Here is a 12,951-nt window from a genome sequence, read left to right on the forward strand (position 1 = left end):
TGTGAGTTCAAGTCTCACACTGGGTGTAGAACTTACTTAATAAAATTAAAAAGAATCTCATAATCTCTCTGTTGAGAGACAGAAAAATGTCCACATATATAATACTATGTTTTTTAAAAAGCAAATCTTAGGGCACCTGGTGGCTCAGTTGGTAGAGTGTACAACTCTTAATCACAAGGTTGTAGGTTCTAAAAAAAACAAAACAAACAAAAACAAAAAACAAAAACAAGGTTGTAGGTTCTAGCCCCAAGCTAGGTCTAAAAGTTACTTGAAAATAAAATATTAAAAAAATAAATAAAAGGAGAAGTTCCTTGGATTTTATCCATTTCCATTCTATCTAAAGAGGTCCTAAATAATAAAGGAACAAGATATCCGTATCTCCCCTTCTCCTCTACTCCTTCCCACCCCTGCTCTCTCTTAAAATATATAATAAATAAATAAATAAATATACAATACACTATTAGTCACAGTTAACATGTTGAACATTATATTATATCTCTAGGATTATTTATCTTATAACTTGGAAGTCTGTAACGTTTGACCACTATCTCCCATTTCCCCACCCCACCACCCACCTCTGGCAACCACCAAACTATTCTCCATACATACGAGTTTGGCTTTTTTTTGATTCCTCATATAAGTAAGATCATATACAGTATCTGCTTTTCCTTGTCTGACTTACTTTTCTTAACATAGTACCCAGAAGGTCCATCCGTACTGTCACAAAAGGCAGGATTTCCTTCTTTTTAATGGTTGAATAATAATCAAATGTATGTACACAGATCATATAGTAATAGAAATGTTCCACTCTTAGTCTACACACCAACAATAGAAACCACCTATCTGCTGTCACCAGAAATCAGGAGCATGGGAGTACTTTACCCCAAAGTGCAGATCTGCATACTACATATGTGGGTATTACTGAGGATGGAAAGAAATTCAATACCTCTTGTATCAGAAACACTTTGTTATTTTAGACAAGCAGAAGGTGAACTACAGTTAGAAAGAAGGGCAGGTACAGATCAATGTGAGCCTAAAAAGGCAAAGCAACATTTCTCACAACTCTGCCGTGTTACTGACCTCTTAGGCACTCTTAGCAAATGGTACTAGTATATATGATGTACAGCTTATAAAACTGAAACACAAGAAATAACTCTTTGCTTAGATCCCTGTTATTCAGTACACAAGTGCACATGAATGTGTATAAAATTTCCTACACAGGCATCCCTGGGTGGCTCAGCGGTTTGGCGCCTGCCTTTGGCCCAGGGCACGATCCTGGAGTCCCGGGATCGAGTCCCACGTCGGGCTCCCTGCATGGAGCCTGCTTCTCCCTCTGCCTGTGTCTCTGCCTCTCCCTCTCTCTCTCTGTCTCATGAATACATAAATAAATTTTTTTTTAAAATCTCCTTGCCAATAATTAAGGTAGAGAATCTTTTATGTAGCCCTACTGTAACCTTGTGCTTTATGAGAGTAGAATTTGGCCACAGCACTAAAAATACTAGTGTTTTTGTCCTCAGTAAACAAGAAACAAAAAAAAAAGAAAGAAAGAAAGAAAGAAACAGGTCCCTTGCTGATATATTTTCCCTCCATTTGCTATTGTTCCAGAGGATCCTTCAAGATTTCTGAATATTTAGAGCTTACAGAATTGTAAGAATGTTATTTATTTATTTATTTATTTATTTATTTATTTATTTATTTATTTATTTATTTATTTTAGCTCTTAAATGTTTTGTCTTTAAAAAGGGGGGGGAACTGAAAGAATTTTAACTGAAAGTTTCAATTGAAGGTACTATTTGTACACAATTAAAAACCCATACGATCTCTGTTCCATAGATCAAGGACGCACTCAAAGACTACCGGAGATGTGTCACTGAAATAGGAGACAATATGGAGGGGTTCCCATTAGCCAAATTTTGGATGATTTGACCATCAAAAAGGCCAATTAACTAATAACACACTCAATGCAAAAAAGTTCATGAATTCATAATTATAGAAACAGGGCAATTAAAAAAAAAACCCTCATCTACTATCACTGAAAGGACTACAACATAATTCCTTATTCTAAAAACCAGTAAATAATGAGGAAAAAATTACATTTATCCTACCATTTCAGCAGGAACTACAGTTTACCAGGAAAAGGTGGGGAAAAGCTCTTCCTTAGAGACAAATGCCAATTAACATAGAAGAATAACTAAAGTTGAAATATAATCATTTTGTAAAGCCCAATGCAGTAAGTGATTCAGGCAAGGATCAAAGATGTTAAAAGCATTAAGGAAGAAAAAAAAGCATCAAGAAAAGGTTGATGGGATATTTGTATAATGCCAAAATATCTGATTTGCTAAGCCAAAAGTAAAAACAAGTTTTTGTAACAGACAGACTATATTACCCTGGGATCAAAGTTAGCATCACTACCAGTGGGACACAGATGATCATTTTGTGCCTCCTGGTTGAAGTAACTACCACCACCTAGGCAGCAATTTTTTGCTCAAAACGTATGTAATCATACCAATTCACTAGCAACTTCAGAAGGCAGACACCACAAGGGAACTCTTAGACAAACAAAGAATGAGACATTTAAGATAACTGTTCCGATTACTTCAAAAAGTTGATGTCACTGAAGAAATAAAGATGGGAGTTCTAGAGTTAGGAAGACTAAGTGGACGTTACATCCAAATACCCTTGCATGAACACTTTTACAAAGAAAGCCTGATCTGAAAAGAATAACGTAAAGAGGGCAGCCCCGGTGGCGCAGCGGTTTAGTGCCGCCTGCAGCCCAGGGCGTGATCCTGGAGACCCGGGATCGAGTCCCACGTCGGGCTCCCTGCATGGAGCCCGCTTCTCTCTCTGCCTCTCTGTCTCTCTGAATGAATAAATAAATCTTAAAAAAAAAAAAAATTAAAAAAAATAAAATAAAACAAAATAAAACAAAGAATAACGTAAAGATATTTTAGAATTAACTGAAAATCTGACTCTAGTATTTATTAGATGACATTAAAGAATTATTCATTTCTTAAGGTATGCTAATGGTATTAAATTCTATAGGACAGTGTCTTTATTTTTTGGCTACAGATATTGAAGAATTTAGGGGTAACACGAAAACAGGTACAGCTACTTGTCATGAAAGACTAACAACTCTCAAAAAGCTGTGTGTAATGTATATAAGGAGAAAGAGACATAAAACAAAAGCTTATTACTGAACACTCCATATAGACAGCAAGAATATAGCTATCCAGGGATCCCTGGGTGGCGCAGCGGTGTGGCGCCTGCCTTTGGCCCAGGGCGCGATCCTGGAGACCCGGGATCGAATCCCACGTCAGGCTCCCGGTGCATGGAGCCTGCTTCTCCCTCTGCCTGTGTCTCTGCCTCTCTCTCTCTCTCTCTCTCTCTGTGACTATCATAAATAAAAACAAAACAAAACAAAACAAAAAACAATAGAGAAACTGGTTTAAAAAAAAAAAAAGAATATAGCTATCCATAATTCTATTCTTTTAACTTATATATTCACTCAAAATTTTATTTTATTTACTCAAAATTTTAAATACAAAGTGCGGGTGGGGTGGGGGCAGAAACCAAGACATCATATCAAATTCACCCAAAGAAATCTGATGTTAGTCATTCCTATTTCTAAATCTCCAGGGTTTGCTGCTGAGCTTTTTCTCTTTTGTTTTTTAATGGTTTCTCATGCTTTCACGAACATTAAAACCCCAATTACTTTCTACCACTACCCTACTTCCCCTGCCATTTATGTTGTAAGTGTTAATTAACACAATAAAATTATTAGTTCATATCTTGGAAGGAGTGAGAAGGAAAACCTAAAACACAGAATAACTTGCTAAAGGTAATCTGAACCAAATCTAGGTCCAGAAATGTCTTTTTCCCAGAGTTCTAGCTAGAAAAAACAAGTTGGAGAAAGAAAGAAAGAAAGAAAGAAAGAAAGAAAGAAAGAAAGAAAGAAAGAAAGAAAGAAAGAAAGAAAGAAAGAAAGAAAAAGAAAAAGGAAAAAAAGAAAAGAAAAGAAAAGAAAAGAAAAGAAAAGAAAAGAAAAGAAAAGAAAAGAAAAGAGCAAGCTGGCAGTATAAGAGATTAACAACTTTGAGCTCCATATTCACCCCAGCTAAATTCAAGTAACAAAATTTAGTTGTTTAGGTCAATAGTTCAGGAAACTGATCCATTACTTAACCAACAAAACTATTAAAAATTTACCAAAAAGTGGTATTCCCCACATTCTAAAATCTCAAGAATCTTATCACCAAAAAAAAAGACCAAATAATTCTGAACATTACGATACTCCGTCACTATAAACCTATTTTCCAATTGTTCAGACAGAACTAATGCCTACCATTAAATGCAAAGGGCAAATCTGTCTTCATGTATATCTAACACATAAGAAATGTCCTCCTAAACTTTTTTTTTTTTTTTTAATTACTGGCTTGTTTCCCTTACTAGGTTCCAAACTAATCAAAATGAAGTATTTTTGATAGGACAATCAGATAATGGGTATTTATGTACTAAAGGACAGATAAAACACTATAAGGTTTCTAATAAGGGTGTGTAAGAATTCAAACAGCTAATAATTATCAAATACCTAAAACAAGTATAAAATTAAGAATCCACAGGTGCCAGTACACCTGGGTGGCTCAGCAGTTGAGTGTATGCCTTTGGCTCAGGGCAGGGGTCCTGAGGGTCCTAGGATTGGGTCCCATGTCAGACTCCCCTTAGGAAGCCTGCTTCTCCCTCTGCCTATGTCTCCGCCTCTCCCTCTGCATCTCTCATGAATAGATGAAATCGAAAAAAGAAAAAGAAAAGAAAAGAGAAGAAAAAGAAAGAAAAGAAAAAAGAAAAGAAAAGAGAAGAAAAAGAAAGAAAAGAAAAAAGAAAAGAAAAGAAAAGAAAAGAAAAAAAGAAAAGGAAAAGAAAAGAAAGAAAAGAAAAGAAAAGAAAAGAAAAGAAAGAAAAGAAAAGAAAAGAAAAGAAAAGAAAAGAAAAGAAAAGAAAAGAAAAGAAAAGAAAAGAAAAGAAAAAAGAAAAAGAAGAATCCATAGGTGCCTGGGTGGCTCAGTCAGTGGGTGTGTGCCTGCGGTCATGATCCTCAGGATCAAGATCCTAGGGATTGGGATTCAGCCCCAAATTGGGCTCTCCCTGCTCAGCAGAGTCTGCTTCTCCCTCTCCCTCTGCCACCCCCCCCCCCCCGCTCATGCAAGCAAGTGATCTAATAAATAAAATCTTTAAAAAAAAAATTAAAAGAATCCTTTCTCATAAGAATATATATGATGCCTTTCCTATCTGCTTAGTTGCTTCCTAACAGGATATATATTGTTTCCTATCAAAATATCTTTCTTTAGCCCTCCTCAACAATCCTTTTCCCCTCCAATTTGTTTCCAAGTCTTAGCTAGTAATCCCAGGTAAAAACAAAATTATTTTCTTCAAAGGTAAGCCTCTTTGGATATGATAAGGAACCAATAAAATTCCTTTCCAGATCCCTCATCAGTGGCATAGAAAGAAAGAAAAGGAAGACAACTATAACAGTGTACCTCATTATCACTGAGCACTGCTACACGGCAGCTGACAGCCATGTGTTTAAAAACAAAAAGAGAGAGAAAATGGGTGAATTGGTGGCCTTTTTTTTTTTTTCCCTTAAATTGAATTAAAGTTTTAAAAAAGAAAGAAGATGGGATGCCTGGGTGGCTCATCGGTTAAGCGTCTGCCTTCGGCTCAGGGAGGGATCCTGGGGTCCCAAGATCCAGTTCTGCATTGGGCTCCCTGCATGGAACCTACTTCTCCCTCTGCCTGTGTCTCTGCCTCTCTCTTTCTGTCTCTCATAAATAAATAAATAAAATCTTGAAAGAAAGAAAAGAAAGAAAAGAAAAGAAAGAAAAGAAAGAAAGAAAGAAAGAAAGAAAGAAAGAAAGAAAGAAAGAAAGAAAGCAGGTAAACAAGCAATCAGATTATCACTGTCCATTTTATAAAAGCATCTTTATTGAAGGTAGTGATTGATTGGCTACTTTTCCAAGTACCTTTACCAAAGAATCTGAGGTCAATATAACCAACTCTACCCCAAAAATTGGTAGAAAGGAAACATCAATTAAACAGAAATGTGACGTCACTAACTAAAATAATTCATCTCCTAACAAAAAAAATTATTCATTTCCTTAAAATTTTACAAATGCCAACATTCAAGCTCTAAAGGCTTGAGTACATTCTCATCAGCATTTCCATGGATAGTTTTTTAAAAAAATTATCTAGGAGAAATACTTACTGAAATTGATAAACAAGAAAACAAAATGCATTTAAGGGCCTCTTCCATTTATGTATTCCTTCTTTTATATATATTCAAAAACATTTGCTGAACACCCTCTTTAAGACACTGAGCTTTGGGATAAAATTCTAACCCCACTTGAGAGTTTTTAAGGATGAAGACAAGAGGGAAAAAATGCATGTAAAGTACCTAATAAATGACTGGCATACAGTAAGTGCTTAATAATTGTTAGTGGCTATCAATTACCCTCAGTTTACAATGCTGGGGAGGGTAGGTTGATGGCACAAATGATATCTATTAATATCTATTAATAGCAATAAAACTTGTTTATCTTTTTTCCCCAATCCCAATCAAAACTATATCTAATATTTTTAATATTTTACGCACAAGAACTATTAGAAACAAGATATACTTCTATTTTGCTAATTTAGCATGAAAACCTTTTATAAAGTTTTTTCCTTTACTATTACCCTAATTTAAAAATTACAAGTTGAAATACTATATCTAACCTAATTATTTTAACCCCCCCCCCCCCAAAAAAAATAGCAAGATTTCCTGAAATGGTAAGAGAAGCTGTATAGGACATGGGTGGGTAAATGTATAATTCAAGTCACTGTTAATGAAGCCAGACATAAATGAACTGCAGCTGCAGAAGAAAGGAGACAGGCAGCAAAGCTTCCTTGTGATGTAGGCAAAGCCCCCTCTGTCCACTTTTAAAAGGGCAAACTTCTTTGTAACAGTGGCTCCAGGATAAAGAAAAATATTTCTATTAATCTGTTTTACCCATATTTTGGAAATCAATAGCAGCTTACACAACTAATGATAACTAGAACTTTCTAAATTCAGCTATATATAAGTAAAAACAAATATAAATACATATTTATATAAATATTTATATAATCTTAAAAGTAAGTTAAAGGTTATGGAATAATTAATAACAAAAGGAGGGGAACTATATCAAACTCTTGAATACTGAATGTTCCCAGGAAAACTATAGGGAATTAAGGCTTTTCCCTCAAACATTTTTGTTTAGATCCCCAAATAGCAAGGAATAATGGTGAGGGAATAGCAAAGGCAAAAAGAGACAGATCTATTGCAAGGTCTTCGCTGGCATGCCTGTAACAATAACCCTTCATCTGATTCAAACCTACTTCAGCCACTTGCCCACTGTGTAAGCTCAGACAAATTAACTTCTCTGTGACTCAAGTTCCTCATCTGTAAAATGGGAACACTAAGAGTAGTTCCTTTATAGAGTTGTGCTGAGGATTAGGTTGGTCTACACTAGTGAAAAAGTACCCAGCACATAATACACACTTAATCATCACTGTCATCCACCATCCCCTCCTGCAGCTGGGAAATGAAGAAAGCAGAAAGTAAATTCCCTGAGAGTAGGAATCTGACTAACTTCTTAACAGCTAATGTCTACCAGCACTATTTGGCATACAGTAAATGCTCAATTATTATCTATTGAAATTTAAACTTATCTCCCAGTTTTCAAGAAGCATCAAAAGGGATTTAAAGCCAGGTATGAGTCTGAAGCTATACTGCCTAAACAAAATTGTTCCTTATAAATTGTTTTAGAAGGGATGCCTAGGTGGCTCAGCGACTGAGCGTCTGCCTTTGGCCCAGGGCGTCATCCTGATCCTGAGATTGAGTCCCACATCGGGCTCCCTGCATGGAGCCTGCTTCTGCCTCTGCCTGTGTCTCTGCCTCTGTTTGTCTCTCATGAATAAATAAAGAAAATAAAATCTTAAAAAAAAATTGTGTTAGGGGCAGCCCGGGTGGCTCAGCGGTTTAACCCTGCCTTTAGCCCAGAGCCTCATCCTCGAGTCCCGGGATCGAGTCCCACATCAGGCTCCATGCATGGAGCCTGCTTCTCCTTCTGCCTGTGTCTCTGCCCCTCCACCCCGCCCGTCTCCCATGAATAAATAAATAAAGTATTTTAAAAAACAATTGTGTTAGAAAAACTAGCAAACTCAGAAAGACCAACAAGAAATCATGTTAACATCTAAAAAATGCAAGGTAAATAGAAGGAAAAAAAATTAAGAGAACAGAAATTAATTGAATACAAAGCAAACAAAAATAAAAAATACAACCAAATTAAAATTTTGTGGGGGCCCCCCCGCCCAAAATAAAAAATGTGTTAAGTCCCTAGCAAGACTGATATAGAGGAAGGAAAAAAAGGGAAACAAATAAAGTTGAGAATAAAACGGGAGCTTCACCATATACCCTGTGGTCATTAAAAAGATAATGATTTTGTTAACAACACATCTGAAAACTTAGAAAAAATGTACAAAAATTCCTAGAAAAATACAATTTACCAAAACTGTAAATAGAAATCTAAAACAGGGACGCCTGGGTGGCTCAGCGGTTAAGCATCTGCCTTTGGCTCAGGGCTGATCCCGGAGTCCCAAGATCAAGTACCACATCGGACTCCCTGCATGGAGCCTGCTTCTCCTTCTGCCTATGTCTTGGCATTTCTCTCTCTCTCTCTCTCTCTCTGTCTCTCATGAATAAATAAATTAAAAACAAACACTGTCCAGCCCTTTTTGTGAGGCCAAACAACTTAGCAGAAAAAGACAGTGACAAGTTCACAAAAGGAAAGTTACAAGCCAATCTCCTTCATAAATATTAATATAAAAATCTTCAAATATTAAAAAATTAAACCCACCACTGTAATAACAATAACCATCATAAGCAAGTTAGGTTTATTCTAAAATTTTTAGGTTGGTTTAACTTGTAAAAACCAATCATGTAATTTGCAATAGGTAAAAATATGTTTAACCATTCAGTAGATGTATGAACACTGATAAAATGCAACAAGCATTCGGGATTTTAAAAAATCTTTTGGCATACTCATAGAAGGAAATTTCCTTAATCTGATAAAGAATATCTTAAAAATCCTACGACAACATCATTCTTACTGGTTTAATGTTGAAAGCTTTCCTCTGAGATCAAGAGTAAGACTAGAATGTTCACTGTAACTATTTAATCCAATATGGTCCCAAAGGTCCTGCCCTGTGCTGTCAAGAAAAGGAAGTGAGATATAAGGATTGGAAATGAAGTATAAAATTGTTATTACCTGTATATGATACAATTTTAAAAGCAATAAAAAATATCATAAATTATCGAAGTGAGTTATTTGCCCGTCAATATTATTTTTTAAAGATTTATTTATTCATGAGAGATACAGAGAGAGAGAGAGGCAGAGACACAGGCAGAGGGAGAAGCAAGCTACCCAGGGAGCCAGATGCGGGACTCATTCCCGGGACTCCAGGACCATGTCCTGGGTCAAAGGCAGGTGCCAAACCACTGAGCCACCCGGGAATTCCCCACCTGTCAATATTAATAAACTCAACCAGCAATGAATTAGAAAAAAGAAAACTTTTATTGTTATAATTTACAATAGCAACAGATGTATAAAATTCATAGGATTAAGTACATCTAACAAAAGATGTACAAGTTCTCTGGGAATAAAAATCACAAAATTTCATAGAAACATTAAAGACAATAGAGAGAACTAGTATAAGAGCACATGCAAATTCTTTCATATTGGAAGGTTCAATAGTATGAGTCATCTCTTCCAAAACTGATCTATAAATTAAAAAAAAAAAAAATCCTAGGGACACCTGGATGGCTCAGTGATTGAGCGTCTGCCTTTGGCTCAGGGCACGATCCCAGGCCAGGTTCTTGGGGTCAAGTTCCACATCGGGATCCCCTCGGGGAGCCTGCTTCTCCCTCTGCCTGTGTCTCTGCCTCTGTGTTTCTCATGAATAAATAAAATCTTTTAAAAATAAAAAATAGGGATCCCTGGGTGGCGCAGCGGTTTGGCGCCTGCCTTTGGCCCAGGGCGCGATCCTGGAGACCCGGGATTGAATCCCACATCGGGCTCCCGGTGCATGGAGCCTGCTTCTCCCTCCGCCTGTGTCTCTGCCTCTCTCTCTCTCTCTCTCTCTGTGACTATCATAAATAAATAAAATTTAAGAGAAAAAAAAAGAATTTTAAAAATAAAAAATAAAGGACAGCCCCAGTGGCTCAGAGGTTTAGCTTTGCCTTCAGCCCAGGGCATGATCCTGGGGACCCAGGATCTAGTCCCGCATCAGTATCCCTTCATGGAGCCTGCTTCTCCCTCTGCCTGTGTCTCTCCCCCCACCCCCTCGTCTCTCATGGATAAATAAATAAAATCTTTAAAAATAAATAAATAAATAAATAAATAAATAAATAAATAAATAAATAATAAAAATAAAAAATAAAAAAATCCTAATAAAAATTCCAAGTGTTCTATGTGTGGAACTTGTGAGCTCATTATAAAATTTATGAATACAGATGCCGGGGGGGGAACACCTGGGGTGGCTCAGTAGTTGAGTATCTGCTTTCAGCTCAGGGCGTGATCCTGGAATCCCAGGATCAAGTCCCACATCAGGCTCCTTGCAGGGAGCCTGCTTCTCCCTCTGCTAGGTCTCTGCCTCTCTCTCTCTGTTTCTCATGCATAAATAAGTAAAATCTTTTTAAAAAATCAATAAGATATACAGGTGCCTGGGTGGCACAGTTGGTTAAGCGTCCAACTCTGGTTTTCTGCTCAGGACTTTATTTCAGAGACCTGAGATAGAGCCCCACATCTGGCTCTATGCTCAGTGTGTAGTTCTGCTTGAGATTCTCTCTCCTTCCCCCCTCTGCCCCTCCTGTTCATGTTCTCTCTCCCTAAAATAAATAAATCTTAAAAAAAAAAAAAGAAAAGATACTCAACCTTATTATTATTACTACACTGGGATACAAAATCACAACTAGACACCATTTTATACCCACTAAAACAGCTAAAACCAAACTGACCATAAACAACTTTTGAGGAGTACATGGTTTAAGAAGAAACACTTCTTTGCTCACAGAAAATTTCCTTTTCTTTCTGGTAAAACGTATTTGCCAAAACGATCTGCAGCAAATGGGAGTTTTATTTATTGGAACAAACTCAAAATACTCCTTTTAAGATCAAGCAGAAGATGGGCAGCCTGGCTGGCTCAGCGGTATACCGCCACCTTCAGCCCAGGGCATGATCCTGGAGACCCGGAATTGAGTCCCACATCAGGTTCCCTGCGTGGAGCCTACTTCTCCCTTTGCCTGTGTCTCTGCCTCTCTTTCTCTCTCTCTCCTCTCTGCGTATTCTCATGAATAAATAAATAAAATCTTAAAAAAAAAAAAAAAAAGATCAAGCAGAAGAAAAGTGTGCTCACCATTTTTATTCAACATTGTATTAGAGGTTCTACTTAATCCAGTAAACTAAGAAAAATAAGAGGCAAAGAAACTAGAAAACTGTCATCTTTTGCAGATATTATTTGCATAAGACATCCTATATAGAATCAAATGGAGGAAACAATGAAGAGACAGAAGACTATTTATAGTATACCACTTTATATGTAGGAAAAGGGAAGAAATACAAATATATTCCAAAATCGGAAGACAGACTGCCGGATTCTAAATCTTGGCTCCTCCATCTACCGCTTTATGATGTAGGTTAAAATACATTTAACCAATCTAGGATTCTATTTTCTTATTTGTAAAACAAACAATAACAGTACCAACCTCATGCGATTATTGCCAGGATTAAATGAGTTGATATTTGTAATAACGTTTGAATATTGTTAAGTGTTTGTAACAGAAATATAACTTTATAATTTGAATTCTTTTTTTTTTTAAAGGATTTTATTTATTTATTCATGAGAGAGAGAGAGGCAGAGACTTAGTCAGAGAGAGAAGCAGGATCCATGCAGGGAGCCCGACGCAGGACTTGATTCTGCGGCACTTGATTCTGGGACTCCAGGATTATGCCCTGGGCTAAAGGCAGACACTTAACCACTGAACCACCCAGGTGTCCCTATAATTTGAATTCTAAGACCTCAGACTAATAACATTCTTTGCCTAACTCAGTTGAGTAAATTCACTACTACTCTAAGTTCTCTGGTGACTTGTCACGGGTACCTCTCACAGAATAGTCTTCTAGAATCAGATCACCTAATTTCACAACTACCGAAAGTACTGTGCAAAACGGGCACCTGGCTCATGAGTTCAAGTCCCACATGGGATGTAGAGCATACTTAGAGAATAAATAATTACATTTTTAAAAAGTAATTTGCATATTATGTTTTCTTGTTCCTAATTAATAATAGTGCCATTTAATGAATGTTTACTATATGTAAGATGCCAAGCTGGGAATTTTTTACACATCTCAAGTAGTCCTGAGCACAACATTGTGGAGTAGGCCTTTTAATTTTTATTCCTCCTTGTTGGAAAGAGAATTTACCAACAGATTTAATTTCTCAGTAAGTAGATAAAACCAGACAACCAGTCTGACCAACTGCAAAAGGTTTATTTATTTATTTTTTTAATTTTTATTTATTTATGATACTCACAGAGAGAGAGAGAGAGAGAGGCAGAGACACAGGTGGAGGGAGAAGCAGGCTCCATGCACCGGGAGCCTGATATGGGATTCGATCCCGGGTCTCCAGGATCGCGCCCTGGGCCAAAGGCAGGCGCCAAACCGCTGCGCCACCCAGGGATCCCTGCAAAAGGTTTAATAACTAGAACAGCCAGGACAATTAGATCTAGCTAGCTCTAAAGCCCAATCTCTATTTTTATGTCACATGAATTCCCTACAAATCTCTAGCTGTGCTAATTTCCTAAGCAGCATGACAGCTGGAAGA

The 12,951-nt window shown here is 36.9% G+C and overlaps 1 protein-coding gene across 11 annotated transcripts in view; it reads right to left on the minus strand.

Moving 5' to 3' along the window:
- The window catches only part of RIMKLB (ribosomal modification protein rimK like family member B), a 67,391-nt gene that overhangs the window by 23,326 nt on the left and 31,114 nt on the right, over positions 1-12,951 (minus strand). The gene's annotated exons all lie outside the window — the stretch shown is intronic.

The sequence above is a fragment of the Vulpes vulpes genome, chromosome 8 (genome assembly GCF_048418805.1).
Source record: "Vulpes vulpes isolate BD-2025 chromosome 8, VulVul3, whole genome shotgun sequence".
Classification (NCBI taxonomy): Eukaryota; Metazoa; Chordata; class Mammalia; order Carnivora; family Canidae; genus Vulpes; species Vulpes vulpes.